Raw genomic sequence first — 26,500 nt, 5'->3', positions numbered from 1 at the left:
TTCAGGGATTCTGACGTACCGTGAAGTGTGAGAAACGAGGCACTGTCAGGATTCCCCCACTCAGATGCACCTAAGAATTTTAGCCCCGTCTCCAAACTCTGATCTAATAATCAACAACTTTAAAATCAACAAATTTGATGTATCTAACACAAATCTAGAGTTTAGAGTTTAAATTATTTTCAAAATGTTTTATCTTCATCAGGATGCAGCTTCCATATAAAAATCCTCAGCATTTTTCGTATTTAAAAAGATTAATCATTCAAGGGCACCTGGGTGGCCCAGTCAGTTAAGCGTCTGACTCTTGGTTCAGGTTCAGGTCATGATCTCATGGCTTTGTGGGTCCAAGCCCTGTATCAGGCTCTGCGCTGGCAGGCAGTGTGGAGCCTGCTTGGGATTCTCTTTGTCTCTCTCTCTCTCTCTGTCCTCTCTTCCCCTTTCCCACTCATGCTGTCTCTGTCTCTCTCAAAATAAATAAACTTACAAAAAAAAATTAATCATTTAAAGATCTTTGGGTTCAATAATATGATCTTGGGACAAGTCCAAAATCCTGAAAGCCAGGCTCTTGATGCCCAGGTACGGACACCAAGCTAAGGGGCATTGGAGTCTGTGAAGTCTAGGTACATCTTTGAACATTTCCAGGGGCCTTGTGGCTATTCCTGAAGGGAGGTGAGTAGACAGCTCAGTGATGTCTCAGACTGAAAAATGGTGGACATGAGTCATTTCTTCTACTCAAATGGAGTAAGCCAAATGGAGGGCCGCTTAAAATGATTGGCAGGATCAGTAGGCTAGCAAGAATTAGACTGCCCTTCTTGTATAGGCTGGAAAAACATCTCTGACCTCAGACCTTGAGGCAAAATTTCCTGGGCTGCCAAGACCCTGTTAACTGTCTATCACCCCTGAAAGTGTGAAAGGGCAGGTTACCTCTCAGGTCACCAAAGAAGGTGAAACCTGGAGCCTGTCCAGGCCACATAGCACCACCCGGGATGCCTGTGAATCAGGCCTCAAGCCTTCATACCTACTCTGGTTTCAACTTTCACAACTGGGACCACTTTGCAATTTCAGTTTTAAGAGTAATCTTGGGGAGAAACGCATAAACCCCTGACTAATGCCTTCTTGACTGTAACTGTGGTAGTCCAAGACTGTGCAGCAATTGAATAACGCTGACTAATAACATGTTAGGCTCTTATAGCCTTTTCATTTGAAGACCTCAAAGCACCCTGCCCAAATGACCTCACTAATCCTTGAAACAACTTCTGTGAAATATATGGGAAATATCATTATCTCCATTTCTCAGATGAAAAAGAAAAGAGCATCTGTGAATTGCCCAGGTCTCACTCTGAGCTCATAACTAGGCTCAAGGCTAAGAGCAGGTAGAGAGATTTGGGTCATTGAAGGGGCTCAGGAAGAAGGGGGATAAAAAAAAAAAAAAGGTAATCCAGAGAGGAAACAACTGTAGTTGTAATGTAAGCAACATTAATCACGAAACCAACAGAATTACTAAGAAACAGAAAGAGGGTTGGCTTTGGGAATTTTTGTTGTTATTTCACAATACATATTTTTATATCTTCACGCTTTGCTTTAGTCTTTACACGGGTCATTGTAGGTTTTGGGGGAAAAGGGTTGATGGGAGGTTATTGCATTATCTCTCCACATGGCTCAAATTCATCTTGTGAAGTGCTGCCCAAAGGTCAGTGGCTAAGCTTACACTTAAGATTCTGATCCTTAGTTTCCTGATTGTTCCCTTGACTCTAACTTCTTTTTCCCAATACCACTTTTGTAATCCACATTTCATTTATGCAACAATTGCAAAAATTTCCCCAAGGGGTCATTGAGGATATTATCAAAAGTACCTCAGATTTCCAGAACTGATAAGTTAATTTTTGAAACTTTTTAGAATTGGTGCAATTGCTCCTTTCTTCTTTCTTTCTTTCTTTCTTTCTTTCTTTCTTTCTTTCTTTCTTCTTTCTTTCTTTCTTTCTTTCTTTCTTTCTTTCTTTCTTTCTTTCTCTCTCTTTCTCTCTCTCTGTCTCTCTCTCTCTCTTTCCTATTTTAAAATGTCAAAGACTTCCTGACATGCTTTGGCCATGGAAATGGAACATATTTTCTCATTAGGTTAATTAATGGCTCTGCTTGGGTGGCATAATTTGGTGTAAGTTTCCTTTTAGAATTCTGTCATAACTAAAAAGGATCTTATTTTTGTTATGTTTTGTGGTGTCTTTAAATTTTTATGACTTCTACTTTGTTTAGTCTGTGTGTAATCCTTCTTTTGAAACCTAATGTCCTAGAAAATTTACAGTTTTCTCTCAAAACTGGCACTTTTTACATTTTATGGTGATTCCTGTTTCTTTGGTTCTCACTAGAACTTCATTTAAGTCCTTACGGTATAATTCGCAGCTCAGGGAATTTATGATTACATCGTCAAAGTAAACTCCCCAAGTGCAATATATTAAATCTGACAAGATGCTGTTCATTAATCTTTGAAATATAGCCAGGTGTGATGCAGGGAAGTGAGCCTTCCAACGAAGAGCGGGCTGAAGAACTCCAAACTGCCCCCCACTGGGGAGGATTCCTTCCTCCTCACTGCCAAGGCCGCCTGGGTGGGGAGGGAAAGAGCCAAATGCCCTTGCTTTGCCAACCATGGTGTTCCCTGTCTCTGCTGGTGTTCCTGTAGCCCCGCAGTTTCTCACCTTTTTACGCATTCACTCATTCATTCAACAAATATTTATTAAGAGCCGACTTTGGGTCAGGCACCAGGTAGACCTGGAAAGACGGCAGTGACCGAAACGGAAACAATCCCTTGCTTCATGGGGCTTACATTTTTAGGGTCTAGCTACCATCTATAAACAAAGGACTCAAGACTCCTTTACTGGCCCACGGAACCCACATGGAATGACCTACACTGTCTGAGTGAGCAGCAGTTCTTCTCTGCTGAGATGCGCCTTTGAGGCTAAATGACTCCTGATACCTGTGAGTGAGACTGCAGCCCAGCTCGAAGAGTGCCCTGATAGAGATTTGCAAATGACACTGTCAAGGACGACCAACCACAGCCATCTTGGGGGCAATCAGTGCCTGGTCAGAAAAGCAGAGGGTAGCTAAGCATTGTGCAACACTACCTCTAGAGCAACATGGAAGGAAAACCTAGGAAAAAGGCAACACCTCTTAAAGGCAGTTGTGGGTCTCTCCCCAGACCCTTCTGCTTGCCCAAATAAAACATAGCAGGCTAAAAGCAACGTGGTATTCTGGACTGGATTCTGAAACAGAAAAAAGACATGAGTGGAAAAGACAGGTAAAATCTGTATAAAGTCTGGTGTTTCCTTGGTAGCATCATACCAATATCAATTTCTTGGTTTTGTGTAATGTGCCATTGCAATGTAGATATTAACACTGGGGAAACGGGGTGACAGATATTTAGAAACTCTTCATACTGTCTTGACAGCTTTTCCACAATTCTAAAACTACTCCAAAATAATAAGTTTATTTTTTAAATGTTTGTGACACAGACTACTTAAAATGAATAATAAAAAGCTACTAAAAAGAGAAGCATATAGTTGGCATTGGGAAAGAATATAGCTCCTAACGACAAACAGCAAAGTTTTCTCGAAACTAAGGAGAAATATAATTAAAAACCCCAAACCCAGAAACTGATATTCTACTAAAGGCAATAATCTCACTGGCTTTTTTCCCTCTCTCTCCCATGCTACTTTAAATTCGCTCCCATTGGTTTTAAGATCACCTTTTAAGGTGTGTATAAAAACAAGTATGCAGTGGAATCATAAGTCCCAAGTTAAAGAAGCAAGATTTCTATGATTTTATTTTCTAACTCTGAATTTACAACACTTGTTCTTTCAATCATTGCCGCCTTCCTTAATTCTCCCTCTCTCGCACACGTACACATACATGCGCACGCGTGCATGAATGCACACACACACACACACACACACCCAGATCATCGTTGAATCACAGCTAGCTTGTCCTTTCCTATACGCACATATGCTCTTCATTTTCCTATATTTGCCTGGCCATGTAGAAACTTCTTTTTAAGTAACATAAGTATTTATGTGTGCAGATTGAAGATATTCCTGGCTTAGAATTACATTCAAAAAGCCTTGGCTTATGGCATCCAATAAGTGATCCTTGTTTTTGTTAGACTTGTTACACCGGGGGGTAGTTACACAATATGTGAAATACACACTCCCATTTAAATCTTTTCAAAGAGAATTTTCTGTTTCAAAATAGAAATGGTGGTGATGAAAGCAATATTTTTTTTTAGCTTGCTGCATGCCTGAAAAGATAATGGTTTCGTAAACCAAGTGTAAACCTCAGAACAAACTGCTGGCTGCAATATGGAACTTCCTCCAGGAACAGAGACAGCCTTTTTACATTCAAAAGGTGCCTTCTTTAAGATGAAAGTTTCTCCCCATCGAGGGAACTGGATCACAGAATTCGAATGTTAGTGCCAGGAGCATTCTTAGAGATCATCTCATATAATTTTATGGCATTAAAGATGAGAAAACAGGCTGAGGGGCTAATCCTGTATTCAAAGCTTTGACGGCTGAGCAGAGCCAAAACCAGATACCTACATGCCAGGCCCAGTGCCTCCTCCTCTATCCTGCACTGGTGTGACGTCCTGGGGCCCGAGCCCTGGGGGGTTTTCACATGACTACTCAAGAAGTCTGCTGTGTGTCCCATCCCTTCATCCTTTAAATGAAATAATATGTGCAAGCGAGTCATCCATAAACTGGGATGTGCCACACACATGTCATGTCTGAGGCTGTTGTCACCATGATTATTACCTCCAGTGGGCTATGAGACAGACATTACATGTACACGTTCCACAAATTCTATACTGGGAACGATGGGCACGTTTTACACGCTGAGAATCATCTTCTGCACTATCCCTTCTGATCCACTGCTTTCCCGTGGGGTTCCCTGTTCTCTTTAAGAAACTGCTTTTTAAAATTCCTTTCCTTCTTTTGGACCTTCATTCTCCCTTTTTAAATGTATGTAAGCCGACAAGGAGGACTCACTGAAGAACAGAGCCCAGGTTTCTAGAAAGGCTCTGCAAATAGGAAGTAGAACCACATCACACCGTGTATCGGCCAAAAGTAATAAACCCAGCCAGCCTCAGCGCCCTCTTGACTTCGTCAGCAACTAACACTCCTCATTTCTCCCTTTCCTTGCAAAGGAAAGGAAAAAATGCCAGGCAAAGAATGCCAGGCAAATCAAACCATGGGAAAAATAACACCTTCAAACTCAGGGCAAAATTCTCCTTTCCAATCCTTGTTGCAGATGCCCCATCCGGTATGCTTGGCCGAGTACACTGCTCTTGGAACAAGATACGGAACCCAGGTTAGAGAGAAGATTTTGGCCAGAAACCGGTTGTTAATTTTGAATGCATAGTTGTAAAGCCTGAGAAATCTCGCTATGATTTATTTACTTACGTTCAACAGTCAAAACAAACCCATGTGAGATAGTTCCTTATACGTCTTTAATAAATATTCCCTCTGATTTCCTACAAGTTACATTAATTAAACGCTCCTCAAATCAGTGAGTCTGGGCTTATCATTCATTAATAGGATCAATGACAAACTCATGATTCAATATTACAATATTTGCCCTGAACAGAAAATGCTGTGGCAATTGCAGCCTGGAAAAACCATTCTGGATCATTTCTTGTTTTCCACTTTGAACCCATCTGCCTCCTCTCTTTCAAGTCAATAAAGGTTTGTTTGAAGACAAGCAAAAAAAAGTCCACCTTTTTAATGTTGGCTTTCATCTTTCCAGTCAACCAAGAGTAGCAGCTGATGAGAAGAAAAAAACACTTACGATGAAACACCCTTTCTGAAATATAGGATATTGGATTCAAAATCAAATAATCTGGACTTTAATCCTTGCTCCGCTGTGAACTTACTATGTTGCATCTCTGGTTCTCAAACTCGTCATGGGTCCTCTGACATTCTGTTTCAATAATAAGGGTAGTTTCTTCCAGTTCTAATATTCTTATCTTATTGTTCCTGGAGTTAGATTTCTATCAAACAGGCAAGAAAGAGTACATCAATCTCTTCAAAAGTGGTGTCACATGGGTAGAGAAAGGGACACACCTGCTTTTATCTCTTGAGATGGGTATTAATAGGGGCAAGCAAAAGTTCTATGACCAGAAAAAAAAAATCTTCCTGATTAGGACACCATTCATGTTCCCTTCCTTTCCCATTCATCATACATTGTCTTTAACTGAGCTTCTTGTACCTAGGGTTTCTTCCAGGAGAGTGTGAAAACAGCAGAAAACTCAAAACAACCCAGAAGGTAACGTCTTAGAGGCACTGCTTCATCATTAATCTTTGTTTTAAAACAGGTTCTGCCAAGAATCTTTGAAGGAAGGAGTTAGCATGCACTGAACCAGCGCTCCACATCAGAATGAGTGCTGCTCGTTTATTATTCACTCACCCAATCACAGCATTTAAAGAGAGATATTATACCTCTACCTTACAGAGGAAGAAAACTAAGGCACAAGGAAGTATAATAACTCGTCCGAGGTCATTTACAAGTAATAAATGCTGAAAAAGAAATTTATACCCAATGTGCCTAATTCCAAAGCCTTTCCTCTTCAACATAGGAACTGTCTATACAGTGCTTTGCCTCTTAGAAAAAAATTAGCTTATTAATGGTATTTAAATTAAGCTTCATTTCTCAGGACTAACCACATACAGAGTCATGCTACTATAACAGTTTATTTAAACTATCAAGCACAAACTATTGGATTTGATGGGCATTGCCATAAATTCAAAATAAAGGAGAAAAGAATATTCTCATTTTACAAGTCTGAAAACCCATGCATGATGTATCAGCCTTGTGGAAAACCCAACTGATGTTTCCAAAGTCACCAAAGGGACTGGATTACACAGCAGACTAAGAAGATTTCACACTGGTCGTTCCTTTCAAATACGTCCCTACCTCACCCTGGCCTCAACTCCCGAGAATTTCAAGAGGCAAAAGAAGCAGGAAAGAGAAGCCTGGCTGGCAGGCAGTGGGTCAAAGGCATGCCCTGTAGAGTATAAGGGCCACCAAAGTGAAAAGCAAAGCACCACCCCTCATAGATTTGTTTTCAGTCATGAGAGGCTTTTTGAAGTTCACTCTCTGGGATGAAAACACACCAAACACCTCTTCATCCCATCCCCCTCCCCCACATACACACACTGTTTATTTACTTCTCTCCCCCCTCCCATATCTGAAAAAAACAGGGGCCGTGAGGGGGGAGTAGCACGAGGAGCTTCCAGGTGTCCTGCTCCAAGGGATTAGAAGAGCTCAGGTTTCAACTCACCACCATCCCACCCATTTATTCGTTCCTACTACACCCATCACTCACCCTGACAGGCACCGCTTATGCCTTTGGTTGTCTTCATGGGAGGTGTTTATAAATAAGGGCACCTGTCTATGAAAGCCAGATATTCACAGGAGCAGCCAAGGAGACAATAGATTACACATTTGGGGAGTTTCTATGCCTGAACTTTCCCAACAGCTGTATCCGCATTATATAGGCTTTTGTGAGGTTTTGCATTGCAGGAGAGAGAAAGAAACAGGTTCCTTGTCTTCATACAGGAAACACATCTGTAAACCTGTCACATTCTACAGCAAGTGAACCAAAGGTAAACATTTAATAGTACTTGGAACTCTACCCCTTCTCTGTTAGGGAAGGTTAAAACATGTTGGTTAAATGAAAAGTTGGGCTGAAACTAGATTCTTCTCCAAACACAAAAGAAGGTTGTAATTTCAAGCATTTTCCTCCTTGGACTTAATCATGAATATTAAGTATTGGTACCCAAGTGCCAGAGTAACAAACTAAAGTGAAGACCACCCATCAACTTAATTCCAAAGGCTTATTTCATGTAACTCAAGCTCCAGTTATCTGAGAGTGAGTGATGCTATTCACAACTGCCCATAACAAAAGCCAAAGGGCTTATGGCAATTTGACCTTTTCATTTTTCATCAGTTTATTTTCAGAAAGCTGGGAAAATATTTTTCCCTTGTATTTGATGACATGATTTCTAGAGTATCTTGACTAATTTCTCAATTAGCCAGGATCACCCCAAATGCCACTCACCTTAAATTATGGGCCAAAGGAGCCATTATTCGGTAATGAAATTTAAGCAAAACATAATTTGATCCCAATAATCCACAAAATATTAATTCACAGAAGCAACTGACTTTCTCTTATACATTTGTAGTATTTTCCACATCTTAAATATCATACCTTTTATTTCTTGTTATGTATTTTCAGGCCCAAACACTCCAACCTCCTCCCTTAACATTTTAGATGGAAATGAAAGATTATCTCCTTTGTCATTTCAGAGTCCATGGCGCACTCTTCTTCCCTCCTGAAAAAAAGAAACCACAGATGTTGCAGTCATGGATCTGTGATTAAAATAATTTCTGCAACTGAGACATCATGCCAAAAGCAAAAGCACATTCTTAATGCATTGTTTGTCTGGAAAAATAAACTGCATTACAGGAGGAATGTAAAGCAAGGTAATCATAGAAACCCAGAGGCATAATCCAGTTAAACTTTCTGACCTGCATCAAATGTTGACAATTCTAACTTCTCTGTTCCAAGAGAACTTTCTGGGACACACTTGCAACATTGCTTAAAAGTCCTGCCACCTAGTGGAAGAAGTAAATAAACTAGACCTTAGGTAACCAGCTAGATGGAAAGACCTTGAGAAAAATAGCTTGTCTATCAACAAGACTTCTCTTGAAAAATCATATTGGGTTAGTCTTAGACCTGATTTTCATAAAGTATCAAGATTCATCGAAATGGGTTGTTTTGCTCTTCCTTGTTCAGTGCATCACATTCAAGATAGGAAAGACTTGATATCAAGCCCTCAGAACCACGGGTGGAATCTACAAATAGCCAAGGTAATCATTCTGTTAATCTGCTTTGGTTGACAGTTTTCAAAATGGATTCCACAGAATTAAGAAATCAACCAAATCCATTCCAGCTTTGCCTGGTGGAGGGCACTCAACTAGGCACTTAATCCTCCAAAAGCTCAGCAGGAGGACTCTTTATAAAAAGGATTTCTTTAGTTGGCTAAGGGAAAATATCCTGCCTGAACAGGAAGGTAGATCATTAGTGGCTGGACCTCACAGATAGCCACTAAGTTTCTGAGAAAACTTCCTGATGAGTCATGCTGGGAAGGAACTCTCTAAAAGGGCTTTGAGCAAAGTACTATTCTTGAGTAAGATCGACAATACATGCTTGGCCCAAATGATATCAACAGATGTGTTATGACAGCAATCAGTTCCTCAGTGACTTGAAGGAGAGCACTTGCCTCCCTGCCTACCTGGCCAAAGAAACAAGAGAGTCTGTGATGGGCAAGATCAGAAATAGTGTGGGATTATGGTACATTGCAAATTGACATGTTTCTATGGTGCAAGGCCACTAAATACACTTGCTGTGTGCCAAGGCCTATTTTGGATTCTTCTTGTCCATGATTAAATACAACTGCTATTATGCCTATAGAAGCCTGCTAGTTCTCTCTAAAAGTCCAGGGCCATTCTGAAACAACATTTGCTTCTGGTAAGAAAATTATAATTCCAGACTCCATTAGTTGTATCTTCACTTCCGTCCTCTATCTCTGGGATAAATGATCTACTCGCAAACACTTGTGGATAAATGATCTACCAGTGAAAACTTGTGAGGTTTAAATTAATATGTATAAAACACTTTGGAAGGAGTTATGAAAGACAATCCTACCACTCAATATTCAAGAATTATGTTCTGTGCCTTTATCTAAACTTTCCATTATTTGTTCAGTTTTTTAAACAAACACCATTGTTTACAGACTTAGATTTGATTTCACAAAGAATTTATTTCATAATTGAAGACTGAAGTGCTTTTCATAATTTAATTATTAGTATTGCTACATTCAGGAAGGGTTTTTCCATCACTCTTATAACAAAGAATTTTTTTTTCAGTTTTAGAAACAAGAGAACCTATAGAACTGGCTCAAAATAAAAGAACTACAGTATTTCCAAAGAATGCAAAATATTTTTTGTATCAAGGACTAATTATTGTTTTATCATTTTATGTTATCTCTGAAGATTTCATAGCCATCCATATGGTTACATCATCTTCTTTCTGAATTAATTAAACAAGAAAAAAATAAATGAACCAGAGACCTGCCCTACAAAAATACTAAAGAGAGACTTTCTAGGTGAAATTAAAGGACACTAGACAGCAAGTCAGATCTACATAAAGAAAAATGAAAGTCGGTAAAGGTAAATACATGGGTAATAATAAAAGAGAATAAATGAAATTTTGTTTAGAACTTATCTTTTTCCCTCCTATCTCAAAGATAATTGCACCTAACAACAGAGCACCAAAATACATGAAGCAACAACTGACAAACTTGAAGGAGAAATAGACAATTCAACAATAATAGTGGAGACTTCAAATACTCTACTTTTAATAATAGATAGAACAAGAGACCAAAAACTCCACAATTAAATAGAAGACTTGAAAACCATTCTAAGCTAACTATACCTAAAGTCTCTAGTTAAGAATGGGAGAATGCACATTCTTCTCAAGTGCATGTGAGATATTTTCCAGGTTAGATCATATGCTTTTACTGATACATAAAACAAATACCAATAAATTTAAAAGGACTGAAATTGTACCATGGTCATATGTTCTCTGACCACAATAGAATAAAATTGGAAATCAATAACAGAAGGAAATTTGAAACCAGCAGAAATATGTGAAAATTACACAACACCTTCTTAAAAAGCAATTCTTCAAAGAAGAAATACAGGAAAATCAGGAAATGCTTAAAGATGAATAAACCTAAAACACAACATACCATGACTGATGAGATGCAGTTATAGCAGTACTTACAGGGACATTTATAGCTGTAAAATGCCTATATTAAGAAAGAAGGCCTCAAACTAATAACCTATCCTTTCATCTTAGGAGGGTAAAACTAAACCCAAAGAAAGTTTCCTTTTTTGATGAAACTAACAAACTGACTTTGAAATTCATATGGAAATGTAAAGGACTCATGATAGCCAAAAAATCTTACAGAAGAACAGAGGTGGAGAACTCACTCTTCCCAACTCAAATTTACTATAAAGCTATAGTAATCAAGACTGTGTGGTACTAGCCTAAGGACAGACATATAAATCAATGGTATAGAATTGGGGATCCAGAAATAAACCTACACATCTATGGTCGATTTAGACAAGTGCCATGGTGCCAACACCATTTAACGGGAAAAAGAATAGTCTTTTGGACAAATGGTATCCAGAAGTGTTAAAGAATTCTTATAACTAAACAATAAAATTACACAAACAGCCCCATTAAAAATGGACAAAAGAGAGGCATCTGGGTGGCTCAGTTGGCCAAATATCTAACTTCGGCTCAGGTCATGATCTCGCGGTTCGTAAGTTAGAGCCCCACATTGGATTCCATGCTGACAGTGCAGAGCCTGCTTGTGATTCTCTCTCTCTTTCTCTGCTCCTCCCTTACTCTTGCTTTCTCTCTCAAAATAAATAAATAAACTTCAAAAAAAGCTGTAAGACCAGATCAAGCAAAAAATAGCCAACAGATTTAAATAGATATCTCACGAAAGAAAATATATAAGTGGCCAATAAGCACATAAAAAGATGCTTACCACAATTAGCCATTAGAGAAATGCAATTAAAAACCACAATAAGATACCACTTCATACTTACTTGAATGACTGTGATCAAAGACTGATAGTAACAAGTGTTGATGAGGATGTGAAGTATTATTGTTGGTGTGTGTGTAGTGATGCAGCCTCTGTGAGAAAAAGTTTGGCACTTCCTCAAAAAGTTAACCATAGAGTTTCACTCTTAGATATATACGCAGGAGATCTGGAGTATGTAAACACATAAACATGCACACAAATGTGCACAACATCACTATTAATAATAGCCCCCAAATGGAAATAACCCCAAATGTTCCTGGACTAATGAGAGGATAAATAAAATGTGGGATGTCCATTCAATGGAATATTATTCAGCCATAAAAATGTATGAAGTCTCAGGCTTGCACTGGATGGATGAACCATGAAAACATTATGTTAAGTTAAAGCACCCAGACATAAAAGATTGCATATTGTATTATTTCATTTATATAAAACGTCCAGAATAGGCCACTCCATGGAGACAGAGGATAGTTTGGTGGATGCCAGGAGCTGAGGAAAGGAAGAAATGGCGAGTGACTTCTAATAGGGGAAATTTGGGGGGATGATGAAAATGTTCCGAAATTCGATTTTTTTTTTAATGTTTACTTATTTTTGAGAGAGAGACAGCACTCATGCTCATGCAGGGGAGGGGCAGAGAGAGAGGGAGAGAGAGAATCCCAAGCAGGCTCCGTGCTGTCAGCACAGAGCCCAACACAGGGTTTTATCTCATGAACATCCAGATCACGATCTGAGCCAAAATCAGGAATTAGACACTTTACCGACTGAGCCACCCAGGGGCCCCATAGATGGTGATGAATATTCACCCAACCTTGTGAATATACTATAGGCCATTGAACTGTACACTATAAATGATGAATTCTACAGTATGTGAATTGTATCTCAGTAAAAGAAATTTTAAATTATATATAACATAAAAAATAAAAAGATGAATTATGAGTATCAAATCATTGCTCACACACACAATTTTCTAATGCCTTGTTCTTACAGTGTTGTTCATAGGCCGGCACGAAAGGTATCACCTGCGAGTTTAGTACCTGAAAAATCTCAGGCTTGCCTCAAATCTATTGAATCAGAATCTGCATTTTAACATGATTCCCCAGGTGATTCCTATGCACATTAAAATTTGAGAAGTACTACTCTAATCCAAGAGTTTTCATTCTCCTATTTTAGGGTGTATGTGAAAAAAATTAAGTGGTAAGTCCAAAAGACATTCTAATTTCCTTTGGGGAATTACATCTCGCCCACTGTGTGCCACGTTAGTGATATGGTAAATTCAGATGCCCTGGATTGGCCTTCAGAAGTCAAAGGGATCCAGGAACATCCTTTCCGTTACTGCTGATCCCCCTCCTCCTCCCTGACTACTCTTTTCTCAACACGCCCAACCTGACCCCACCCAAGGATGAGTTGGTATAGGATCAACCTTATCAGACTTCCTCTTCTGAAACTTGGAATATCGAGGGGAATGACTCAAAGAGAGAGGAAACAGCTGGGGTTCTGTCTTTCTAGGAGCACCCTCTAATGGCTTCATGTTGCTTTTTCCAAACTTGTCTCCCCATCAGTTTGGTGAACTCCTGAGGAGCTTTCACATAAATGTCCCTTTGTTTTGTTTTGTTTATGTTAGTCAGAGCTAGATTTTGTTGCTTGCAAAGAATCGTTTGACACACCACCCTTTAATACTGTAACAACTAGCTGGAATACACATATAGTTCTAATGCTTTATTCGCACAGTGTGGATTCACGATCATGGCTATCATATTACTAAGTATTATACTTATTATTAATAGGTATAATTATGATTGTAAATAACTAGCCAAAGATTAAAAGCTAGTAAGTGGCAAATGTCCATCAACTGATAAATGGATATAAAATGTGGTATGTGTATATACAGTAGAATATTACTCAGCCATAAAAAAGAATGAAATCCAGCTATTGGCAATGACATGGATGAAGTGAGAGAGTATAATGAAAAGCAAAATAAGTCAGTCAGGAAAAGACAAATACCATATGATTTCACTCATATGTGACATTTAAGAAACAAAACAGTTGAACATAGAGGGATAAAAAAGAGAGAGAGAGAGAGACAAACCAAGAAACAGACTCTTAACTGTAGAGAAAAAAACTGACAATTACCAGAGGAGAGGTGTGGGGGGCAGGGGTGGAGCCTGGGGCAGGGCATGGGGAGGGGGAGGACATGGATTAAATAGGTGATGGGGATTGAGGATTGTGCTTGTTGTGATGAGCACCAGGTGTTGTATGGAAGTGTTGAAGCACTAAATTCTACACCTGAAACTAATATACTGTATGTTAACTAACTGGCATTTGATAAAAACTTGGAAGAAAATAAGTAAATAAGTAAGTAAATAAATAAAAGTAAGGAGGCAGCGGGCAGGAATAAGAGAGAGTGAGAAACTGGGGCTCTTCGCCAATGTTGAAGCTGTGGAAGCCAGGCCCTGACCCCAGAGCCCAGAACCTTACACTGCTGAATGACACCTCAGGACTGATCTGAGCTCCTGCTGGCAGAATATGCTCATACGCCAATGTCCACAGTGGTATTATTCACAATAGCCAAAACGTGGAAAGAATCCAACTGTCCATAGAAAAATAAACAGATGAACAAAATGTGGTATATACATACAATAGAATATTAGCCAGCCTGAAAAAGGAATGAAATTCTGACACATGGTACAACACAGATGACCCTGGAAAACATTATGCTAAGTGAAATAAGTCATATGCAAAACAAAAATATCGTATGATTCCACTTCTATGAGGAATATAGAAGAGGCAAATTCATGGAGCCAGAAAGTAGTACAGTGGTTTCCAAGGGCCAAGAAAAGGGACAAGGTGAGTTAGTATTTAATAGGCACAGAGTTTCTGGTGGGGGTGATGAAAAAGTTCTGGAAATGAAGAGTGGTGATGGTTGCACACCATCATCACCATCAGTGATGAAGGAACTTAATGACACTTAAAAATGGATAAAATGGTGCTATGGACTGAATATTTGTGTCCTCCCAAAAATTGTATGTTGAAGCCCTAATTGCCAATGTGATAGTATTTGGAGGTGAGATATTTGGGAATTATTTAAGCCATGAGTGTTGAGCCTTCATGAATGGGGTTAGTGGCCCTATAGAAAGAGACACAAGAAAGGTCTTTTGCTCTCTTTTGGCCACGTGAGTATAGTGCAAGAAGGTGGCCATCTGGAGAGCAGGAAGAAGCCCTTCACCCAAACCTGGCCATGCTGGCACCCTGGTCTCAAACTTCCCAGTTTCCAGAACAGTGGAAATATATTTGTCTTGTTTAAGCCACTCAGTCTATGGTATTCTAGCTCAGCAGCCTGAGCTAACTGAACAAAAGTATATCTTACGTCAAGTATATTTTACCGTAACTTAAAGCAAAACTATTAGTATCCTAAAATGTTAAAATCTGAAAAAGAAAAGTGAAAATATATATATACATATGTATATATATATATATATATATATATATATATATATATATATATATATATATTGAGGCCCGTGTCGGGCTCTGTGCTGACAGCACAGAGCCTGGAGCTTGCTTCAGATTCTGTGTCTCCTCCCTCTGCCCCTCCCTCGCTCTCTCTCTCTCCCTCTCAAAAATAGATAAACATTAAAAAATAAAAAAAGATGAGCCTCTTCTAGTTTGAAGTAACAAAAACCCCAATCAAATAATTTTAGCAAACAAAGGGAATTGATGGACTCATGTAACTATGATGCCCAAGCTTAAGCCCGGATCCTGGGGCATATCCTGTGTACCATCTCTTGATGAGTTTTCGGTATGATTATGTCAACCTCAGACCAGCTCTCCTGACCTGGAGCTACAGATAGCTACTGGTAGCTTCCACCTTCATCAGCTTTGCAGCTAGAAATCTCAGTGTAAAGAGGGAGCCTCTTTGCTGGCAAAAGTCCTGGAGAGAGCTCTGTGTTCTGGCTTGGGACTTGTGAACCAAATACTATGGTTGTGGGGGTGAAATGACTTGATTGGCAGGCTCAGCAAGCCTAAGCCCCTGGCCTACCACTAGAGCAGTACCACCTGAATCACAGGCTTCCTCCAAAGAGACGCTAGCACACAGAAAGCCTATGTACAGTGCACTTCAGTGCCCTGTGCATATCCCTGTGGACCTCATTGTTCAATGGAAGCCTGAGTACTCACTGTAGGCAGCTGAGACCCTCTGCCTAGGACTCTGGCTGCCTGAGCAGAATAGGGGAGGGCTACCAGGGAGGTGCAGCTTTTAAGCAATGACAAATGGATTTGATGCATAAATACTACACCTGCCTCATTTTTTTCTTTTGTTTTGTTTTTTTTCTTTTCTCCCACTATCTCCTGGGTTTACCTCTAGGACAGTACACATCATTCTCTTGCAATTACCGCCCTTGCTCACCCATGTCCCCACTTACCTTCCAGTTCCTTAAAGGCAAGGGACTGGAGTAAGTAGCGTATAAAGAGATTTGTCCAAAGTCACAAGGGTAATAAGAGATGAAGGCGGGATTTGAAGTTGAAGTCAGCTTCAACAACTAAGTTTCATGACTGCTACCCCAAATCACCAATTTATCTCCTGAGAGCACTCTACCATCTCTGGGCCCTTACATCCCTTCCGGAAGTCCCAAATGCTCATGTAGGCTCTTTCACTGGGGGTTTCAGGCTCAGCTTTAGTGTTAATTTCGGTGGGCTCATTGGGCCTGGTATGTCTTCTACAAGATAGACTCCCAGCTGTGGGCAGGTAACAGCCTGAGGTCCCCTTGCTAGTGCATAGAAGACTGATAACCCTTGATTCATCCCTGGTGCCTTTAGCTGGGACATGTCACTCATGCTTCCATGAGACACTGAAAATAATTAACACACTCTGGGAAGATGACTCTGATGGGAGTCTTTCATGTGAGTGAGCACCTTCTGAACACTTCTTCCCAGCCAGGAAATATGGACAGGTGGCTTGGATATTTTGGTTGATGAGACTATATTTTTTTCTTTTTAAAGATTATGTTGGAGTGAATTGATTCAGTATTAACCTCTTGTAAGGGGAGATAGAAAACAAATTGTAATTGGGTAAAAACATGGTTATCATAGGCACCCCAAAAGAACCTGTTACCACTGAGCTGTGGAGGGCCAGGTTTTCAGAGCACTCCAGCCGTCTACCAGGGTAATAACAGCCATCTTAATGATGATGATATTGATGGTGAGCAACCATTGTTTATGCTGTAGTGGGCATGGGGCTAGGCTAGTCATGGATGTCATGACTTAATTTTTTTCATCATGAGAAGTGTATTCTTTAATCCCCTATTTCACCTCCCCCATCCACCTCCCCTCTGGTAACCATCAGTTTGTTCTCTGTAGTTAAGAGTCTGTTTCTTAGTTTTTCTATCTCTCTTTTATTCCTTTGTTCTTTTTTTGTTGTTGTTTCTTAAATTCCACAACTGGGTGAAATCATACAGTATTTGTCTTTCTCTGACTGACTTAATTTACTTAGCATAGTACTCTCTAACTCCATCCATATTGTTGCACATGGCAATATTTCATTCCTTTTTTAAGGCTGAATAATATTCCATTGTATGTATACACCACCTCTATCCATTCATCTATTGATAGACACTTGGGCTGCTTCCACAGTTTGGCTATTGTAAATAACGCTGCAATAAACACAAGGGTGCATATAATCCTTTGAATTAATATTTTTGTATTTTGGGGAAAATACTCAGTAGTGCAATTACTGGATTGTAGGTTAGTTATTTTTATTTAAAAAAATCGTTTTTAAGTTTTTTTTAATGTTTATTTATTTTTGACAGAGAGAGAGACAGAGCATGAGCTGGGGAGGGACACAGAGAGAGGGGGACACAGAATCCGAAGCAGGCTCCAGGCTCTGAGCTGTCAGCACAGAGCCCGACGCAGGGCTCGAACTCACAGACTGCAAGATCATGACCTGAGCCGAAGTCAGATGTTCAACCGACTGAGCCACTCAGGTGCCCCTATTTAAAAAATTTTTTTAACATTTATTCATTTTTGAGAGATGGAGACAGAGTGTGAGTGGGGGAGGGGCAGGGAGAGAGGGAAACACAGAATCTGAAGCAGGTTCCAGGCTCTGAGCCATCAGCACAGAGCCTGACGCGGCTCCATACCATGAGTATGGAATGTCTTTCCACTTCTTTGCATTGTCTTGAATTTCTTTCATCACGGTAGTTTAGTTTTCAGAGTATAGGTCTTTCATCTCTTTGGTTAAGTTTTTTACTAGATATTTTATTGTTTGCACCTGCCTCACTCTTTAAGAGCAACAGTTCTGAGGCATGTTCTATACTCTCTTCCAGAGGTCTTCAGTGGGATTGAGCCCCAGTTGCCTATGACGGCAGTCTGCTTTTTAACCTAAATTTTTCTGTTTTACTTCTCTACTTCTTGAGCATGATTTCCTGCTGTCACTTCCGAATAGCGAATATACTCCAATCCCAGTCTATGGGGCTGAGTCTATGAAAATTCAAATTAAGACAACGTTTGTATCATGGAGGGTGAATTCACACTATGTCCATTTTATGTTAGGAAAATTTGTAGAGGCTATTTGGTATTATCTCTTCATTTTATTTACAACACTCAGTATTTGTTTAATACTCCACTTAAACATAAAGAAAATATTTGTTTATCCAGAAAAATATGTCAAATTCTATGTGGATATATTCATTTTCTAGGGCTGCCATAACAAAGTATCACAAACTGGGTGGCTTAAACAACAGAGGTTTATTATCTCACGGTTCTGGAGGCTAGAAGTCCAAGATTAAGGTCTTGGCAGAGCTGGTTTCTTCTGAGGCCTCTCTCCTTAGGTAGTAAATGGCTGTCTTCTCCATGTATCTTCATATGGTCTTGCTTATGTGTGTGTCTGTATCCGAATCTTGTCTTCCTATAAGAACACCAGTCATATTAGGGCCTACCCTAATGTCCTTATTTTAATTTAATTACTTCTTTAATTACTTGATTACTTCTCTAAATCCTGTCACATTCTGAGATACTGGGGGTTACAACTTTAATATATGAAGTTAGGGGGCATTCAACCCATAACAGGAGGTATCTGTGTACTGTGTCATTTTTGCCTTTACAGGCAAATGCTTTACGAATAGATGATTTCCTTATCGTCTTCCTCTCCACGGATTAGTATAATATGCACTACAAAATAGTATCTTTTCTTTAAACTTTAAGGTTTAGCATTACAAAATGGACCAAAAGAACTAAAGGGAAGAGATATTGAAAGCAAAGCACCAAAATACTACCGCAGGAAAAAATCTGTTAGCTTCCTGAATAACACGACTGGGTTCTTGACAAATAGTTCCATCACAATCCCAGCAGTGAAAGGCACTCTGTCCTGGTTTTGAGTCTCCATAAGAATCACTAGCCAGAAGCTCTGACGGTCTGTACCTCATCATCCCTGGAGATTTGATATGACAGATTCACTTTGTATCTTAAGATTGTAGCACACACTCATTCCTCTGTGACTTAAATGATGACATTGAGGTCCAGCAGATAATAGCATGCTTTATGGCCAGCAGTGCCAATAAAGAGTGTGGCTATTATTCAGTGTTACATTATACACTTAGAAATACACTAATGCCACATCACAAGCCAGTGTCATCTTGATGATATTGTGACCCAGGACTCAAGAAAGTATTTCATTAAGGAGACAGGTGGAATGTGAGACATAAATGCAGTGATCAAAGAGGCAATGAAATTTGTTTACTGCTGCCTCATATGTGACCTATCAGTTACAAAGACCATCTCCACTCAACCCTGCACCGTTTTGTATTTTGCCACAGCAGTGCCATCTTTCCTTAACCCTGGAATTTCTGACTCTTCTGGGCTTCATTTCTGCACATATTTCATAGCTCACAAAGCATGCTTAAATATAGATAGATATCTCTTGGTCAGAAAGTCAACCCAAATTTGTTTGCTTTTGAATGCATGTCACCAGGCCACAGGGATTTTGTTTTGTTTTCTTTATAATAGAACTTTCTCTAGGCTCCTGATGTTTCCAGATCTGTGGCGATCTGGGTCCTGTTTTCTCTTCCCCAGATGCACTTTCAGTTGTTGCCTTTTTTCAATCAATTTCCAGATGTCGTTGCTTATTCATTTTATTTCCAGCACATTTTATCCTTTCCTGAACTTTTGCATAATTCTCTTCTATGACACTTTCCTACTCCTCCTCCATGCCATTCAGATGAATTCCAGAAACCTGCTGCAATTACACCAAATTTAGTTGGCTTTTCCATGCACCAAATGAGTCTGCCCCAGGTTGGAAAGTGAAAGGAATGACTGGTCTGCAGGAGGAACCCTTTTGAATGAGCTCCCAGCTGATAGACAAATGTTGCTTAGGTCCAAGGTCCAGGCTGACTATTGTGTAAAAGACTCTATAGAGAGGAAGAATGGTCACTGGGGCCCTGAAGTCCAAACCACAGTTTGTTTTAGAACTTTTTAAAAAAATAATCTCTTTGTGCAAATATCAATCCAGTAAGCCAGAAATCTTTTTTAAATTACCTTGAGCAATACAAAAATTGTAAAGAGGTCTTGACTTTCTGTAATACTTCCTGCATCTGGCACTATTTGGAAATAAGATCTTTCAAATAAATTAATTCTTTAGACAGTTGAAACATGTCTGAAAGCCCCAAAGTGTTGCAAATATTAACCACTTTTACATAAATCTTTCTAGAATGCATTATATTTTAGGGCACACTGATCATAATCTAATGTTTTCCTAATGATTCAGGGTCAAGGCTATGACTATCAGTAGCCATTCCCTGAGGTCTATGAGATGTTAGTCTGCTTTCCTTTACACCAAGATTTCTCAACTTACTGTCATTTGGGTCTAGAAAATCCTTTGACGTGGGAGTATAGCCTGTGCATTTTGGACGTTTAGCAGCATCCCTGGCTTGTACCCACTAGGTCACAGTAGCACCACATCTTCAGTGGTGATAGCCAATAATGTCTAAAAACAACTACGTACACCATCATCACATATTCTCAACATTGTATAGGAAGCCCTATTCAATACAATAGAAAAGAAAAAGACAAAGAAAAAGAAGGGAAAGATAAAAATATTGGAAAACAGAAAAAGCACTATCTTTATTTGCAGAAGACATGTCTATGTAAATAAAAAATTCAAAATGATCTGCAAACTATTAGAATTAATAAGTGAATTTAGAGTGCCACTAAAAACAAAATCAATATACAAAGTGTAACTGTGTTTCTATGACCTAAGGAAAAAACAACTGGAAATTGAAATTTTACCTATTTACTTACTTACTTTTTTTTTGATGTTTTATTTATGTATTTATTTATTTATTTTTAAAAACTTTTTTTTAATGTTTATTTTTGAGACAGAGAGAGAGACAGAGCATGAGCAGGGGAGGGACAGAGAGAGGGAGACACAGAATCCGAAGCAGGCTCCAGGCTCTGGGCTGTCAGCACAGACCCTGACATGGGACTCAAACTCACAAACTATGAGATCATGACCTGAACCGAAGTTGGACACTTAACCAACTGAGCCACTCAGGCACCCCTAAATTTTAAAAAATACTGTATACAATCTCATAAAAAATAAAATAACTAGAAATGAACCTAACAAAAGATGTATATGACCACTATACTGAAACTATGAAATATTAAAGAGACAGTAAAGAAGACCTAAATAAGTCAAGACATGGAACATATTAATGGATTGGAGGAATTAAACATTAAGATTTAATTAAGATTAAGAATTTAAGATTAAGATTAAGATTTGGGGGTGCCTGGGTGGCTCAGTTGGTTAAGCATCTGACTTCAGCTCAGGTCATGATCTTGCAGTCCATGAGTTCGAGCCCCGTGTTGGGCTCTGTGCTGACAGCTCAGAACCTGGAGCCTGCTTCTGATTCTGTGTCTCCCTCTCTCTCTGCCCCTCCCCAACTCATACTCTCTCTCTCTCTCTCTCTCTCTCTCTCTCTCAAAAATAAAGATTAAAAAAAAATTTTTTTTAAAAGATTAAGATTTGATTTTCCTCAAACTTATCTATAGATCCAGTGAAATTGAAAGCTAAATACCAGGGAGGGGAAAAAATTATATGGAAATTTAAAGAACTTAGAAAGACAAATGTTGAAATAGAACAAATTTGGAGAAACAATACCACCAGATGGCAAGACGTATTATAAAGCTAGAGTAATTTAGAGAGTGTGATATTGGACCAATGGAATGGAAAAAAGAATCGCATTTAAACCAACACATGAATACAATCAAATTTGTAGAATATGGACTAAATATAAATCCAACGCAAAAAATTGCCACTGAAATTCTGTAATGAAAAAAATGATAATTTTTAGTAAATGGTATTGGAACTATTTGATATCCATATGGAGAAAACGAACCTTGAGGCCTACCTCCTACCATACAAAAAAACCAATTTGAGTTCATCATAGACATAAATATAAAAAGAAGAAAACATATAAAAAATGCTTTTGAAAAAATATACATGACCTCAGGCAGAAAAATACTTCTTAAGCAAGATGCAAAGGCACTAACCATAAACGAAAATACTATTAAATTGGATTTTATTTAATCCTAAGAATTTATGTTCATCGAAAGACAAGAATAAGAAAGTGAAAAGACAGGTCAGAGAGTAGGAGAATATATCTATAGCACAAAAATCCAACAAGGACTCACATACGGAATATATCTTTTAAAAACTGTTTTAAACTGAGTAAAAGAAATGACCAGATATGTTGTAAAAGAAGACATACAAATAACCAATGAACATATGGAAATGGGCCCCAAGTTACTACTCATCAGGGAAAGTCATTTTAAGCCACAAAGAGATACCATCACATGTCAGCAGAATGAAAAAAGCTGAAAAGACTGACAATTTTACCAAGAGTTGACAAGAATGTCTGGCAACTGGATTGCTGGTAGAAGTGTAAATTGGCACAACTCCTTTGGAAAACTGTTTAGCAGTGACTCCTAAAGTTAACTATCTACCCACTCCACCACTCAGCAATTACACTTCTATGTATATACCCAAAAGAAAAAAATAGTTATCCCTAGTTAGGGTCACCTGGGTGGCGCCATTGGTTAAGCGTCCAACTCTTAATGTCAGATCAGGTCATGATCTCATGGTCTGTGGGTTCAAGCACCATGCCGGGCTCTGTGCTGACAGTGCAGAACCTGTTTGGGATTCTCTCTCTCTCTCTCTCTGTCCCTCCCCCACTTGCATTCTCTCTCTCTCAAAATAAATAAATATTTTAAAAAATAGTTATGCTAAGTTGCAGGCATATCTATTCTATTCAATGTCCTTAATGGACAATGGAGGATGAGGCTTTGACTATCTTTTCTCCCCCATGTCAAACACAAGCACACACACTTTCTATCCTTAATACAGTTTCTATATCATAGAGCTTAAAAATATCATGAGGCCTCAAATGGAAAAACCCAACAGACTGCCAAGCAGAAACAAGTGTTTTAAAACCTATACTTTTGAGTACAGTCTATAAAACTCCAGGACATCAAAGATAATTAGACAATCCTATAAGCTACCTTAAAAATGGGCCATCTAGAACAGAAGGAGAATCAAATTTATATCAGGCATTTTAAAAGCAACATAGGTGACTGTTTTTAAAAAGGAGTGATACCTTTCAAGATCTAGAGGGATATAACTTTGAACATAAATTCTATATTCAGACAAACTATCATCCAACAGTAAAGAAAAAATATGATCAGATATGTAAAGATCCTCTTGTATACCAGCTGTAAAGTACATGTAAATAATTCTCCCTGGAGTTGCTCAGTGCACAGCTTGTGAAGTGTGTCTGGAAACCCTGATCCACAGATTCTTGAAAGTTCCCTAAATTCAAGAGTAACCATCAGAAGAATGGACATTTTCTCAACCAATATAGTAAAATTACACAATGACCAAAAAAACAAACAAACAAACAAACAAAAAAACCCAAAAAAAACAAAAACACCTTAATTGCTCCAAAAGAAAGGAAGAATAAAATAATGTTTAAATGTGTAGAAAATAAAATATCATGGAACTGTTAGGAGAATTATCCTCCCATTGTAAATAATTAGAAAACTGGACAAAGTAAATGAAACAACTCTTTTCAGACATTGGACAATAGGCAGCATTGACCTGTGATCCCCGAGAATGAAGCAAACAAGATGAGCCCTATGATTTTCTTGGCTTTCCGCCAGGTAGCAGTTTCTAGGCAGCTCAAGGAGGGAATTATACATATCCCAGTATCCTCATTGAGTTGAGAAGACAGAAATTGAAATTCAGAGAAGTCAAAATGACATTTATGGAGCAGAGTGCCAGAGATGAGAAAACTGTAAAGAGACAACTATAAAGATCTGCAAAGGAGTCCTCTTTTGGCAGAGTGATGATCTACACAACCATAGAATAAAACTCTGTGAGGTTGGGAATAGGGTGAACCATTCCCGTAATGGGGCTATGAACAGTTCACCAGTCAGAGTGGAGAAACTTCATAATACGCAGAGCATTCTGTGGAGATGGCAAAAAAGTCAGACTCTAGAGTGGGGCTAACCTAGCCCAAGAGTAAAGATTGTTTTAAACCCACAGGAGCAAAGTTTAAAAGAATCAAAAGGTTGAAACTGATCTGCATAATTTGATCTTGCTAGAACAAAATACAATGAAAGAACAAAATCAGGAGTGTGGAATCCAATGAGAAATCAGAAATAATCAGGCATCTAAAGAAGCGTAAGAGGGGCGCCTGGGTGGCTCAGTCGGTTAAGCCTCCGACTTTGGCTCAGGTCATGATCTCACAGTCCGTGAGTTTGTCTGTGCTGACAGCTCAGAGCCTGGAGCCTGCTTCCATTTCTGTGTCTCCCTCTCTCTCTGCACCTCCCCCACTCACACTCTGTCTCTCTCTCTCTCAAAAATAAATAAACATTAAAAAACAATTTAAAGAAGCATAAGAATGTCACATAACCACGATAAAAATCCATTTATAGAAAAGAACAGGAAATGTTGAGTATGATAAATTTTCAGACAATGACTTTAAAATACCAATAATTAATATTACATACTCAAATATTTAAAGGAAAAAAATGAACATAATGAGAAGAATTAAAGATATAAAAATTACCTAAATGGAGTTTTAAAGGATAAAAAAAATACAAAGGATGGGATTAACAGAAGAAAAAATTAGTGAACATAAAGGTATAGCAAGAGAAAATATCCAAAGAATAAAGAACACACAAAGAAAAATAGGATTGTCAAAAAAATGAATAAAACCCTAGTGACCTGTAGGACAGTAAACAGACTAATATGCCAATAATTAGAGTATCAGTAGGAAAAAATACGGGGGCATGGAAAGACAGAGAAAATATCTGAAGAACTACTGGATGAATATTTTCTAAATTTAATGAAAATTATAAACATAAAAGTCCAAGAAACTGAACAAACATCAAGTAAAATAAACATAGGGAAAAACCACACCAACTACCTTATAATGGTATTATTGAAAAACAGTCATGACAAATTTTTAAATAAGCCAGAAAAATAGACATATTACATAGAAAGCTATAAAAATTGGAAAAGATTTTTGTCAGAAACTAGAAAACTAGAAAATAGTGAAATGACATATATAAAGTACTATCAAAATCAAAAACATCAATGTAGAATTCTACAGCCAGCCAAAACATATTTCAAAAATGGAGGTAAAATACTTTGCAGACAAATCATAGCTTAGAAAATACATCACCAGCACACATGCACTAGAAGAAAAGATGTTCTTCAAACAGAAAAAGATACCTGATAGAAATGTGTAACTGCACGAAGGAGTAATCAGCATCAGAAATGGTAAATATGTAAGTAAATATGAAAGATACTTTCTTTGATTTTCTATTTCTTTAGAAGATCATTGACTTCATGGGGCACCTGGGTAGCTTAGTCGGTTGAGCGTCAAACTTGATTTCGGCTCAGGTCATGATCTCACGGTTTGTGGATCAAGCCCAGTGTCGACCTCCACATTGATAGGATGGAACCTGCTTCAGATTCTTTCTCACCCTCTCTCTCTCTCTGCCCCTCCCTGCTTATGCTCCTCTCTCTGTCTCTGTCAAAATAAATAAATAAACTTTTTTAAGATGATTGACCTCTTTTTTTTTTAACGTTTATTTATCTATTTTTGAGATAGTGAGCAGGAGAGGGGCAGAGAGAGAGGGAGACAGAATCCCAAACAGGGTCCGTGCTGTCTGCACAGAGCCCGATATAGGGCTTGAAATCATGAATCACAAGATCATGACCTGAGCCAAAATCAAGAGTCAGACGCTTAACCGAATGAGCCACCCAGGTGCTCTGAAGATCACTGACTTCTTACAGCAAAAATAGAAACAGTGATATAGGGACTATTATCTCCATTTTATAGATGAGAAAACTGAAACAGAGTGGTTAAGTAATTCGCCCTAAGTGGAAGAACTTACATTTGAATCCAGATAATCTTTGCATTAAGCCTCTATGTTATAAAGTATAATGTGCAATGTAGACTACAATATATATTATACAATATAATATTATATAATATGTAATTATTATACAATTATTATTTATACTGTATGTTACATATAGTGTATTGGAATATATTCAAGTATATATAAACATTCCAATATACTATTGGAAATATAGTAATATTATTATATATTATCCAATAGTTCATTGTTAAATATAACAATGGTCATAACTGATAAAAAGGAAAAGGATATGAGATTGAAAGTGCTGATCTTAGTTTTATCTATAATGTCTTAATGTTTTTAAC

General features: G+C 38.4%; 1 long non-coding RNA gene across 2 annotated transcripts in view; it reads right to left on the bottom strand.

Annotated features, from left to right (window-relative positions):
* The window catches only part of LOC128776535 (uncharacterized), a 110,934-nt gene that overhangs the window by 41,261 nt on the left and 43,173 nt on the right, over window positions 1–26,500 (bottom strand). The window contains exon 2 of one of the 2 annotated variants that reach the window (XR_008421658.1): window positions 8,249–8,372. This is a non-coding gene — a long non-coding RNA (uncharacterized LOC128776535). Of the gene's footprint in view, window positions 1–8,248; window positions 8,373–18,439; window positions 18,619–26,500 lie in introns of those variants that run through there. The other variant, XR_008421657.1, reaches the window with a different exon arrangement.

This window comes from Panthera pardus, unplaced genomic scaffold, assembly GCF_024362965.1.
Source record: "Panthera pardus isolate Hobbes unplaced genomic scaffold, ASM2436296v1 HiC_scaffold_13, whole genome shotgun sequence".
In the NCBI taxonomy this organism is placed as follows: domain Eukaryota; kingdom Metazoa; phylum Chordata; class Mammalia; order Carnivora; family Felidae; genus Panthera; species Panthera pardus.
This window is presented reverse-complemented; position numbering and strand designations above follow the sequence as displayed.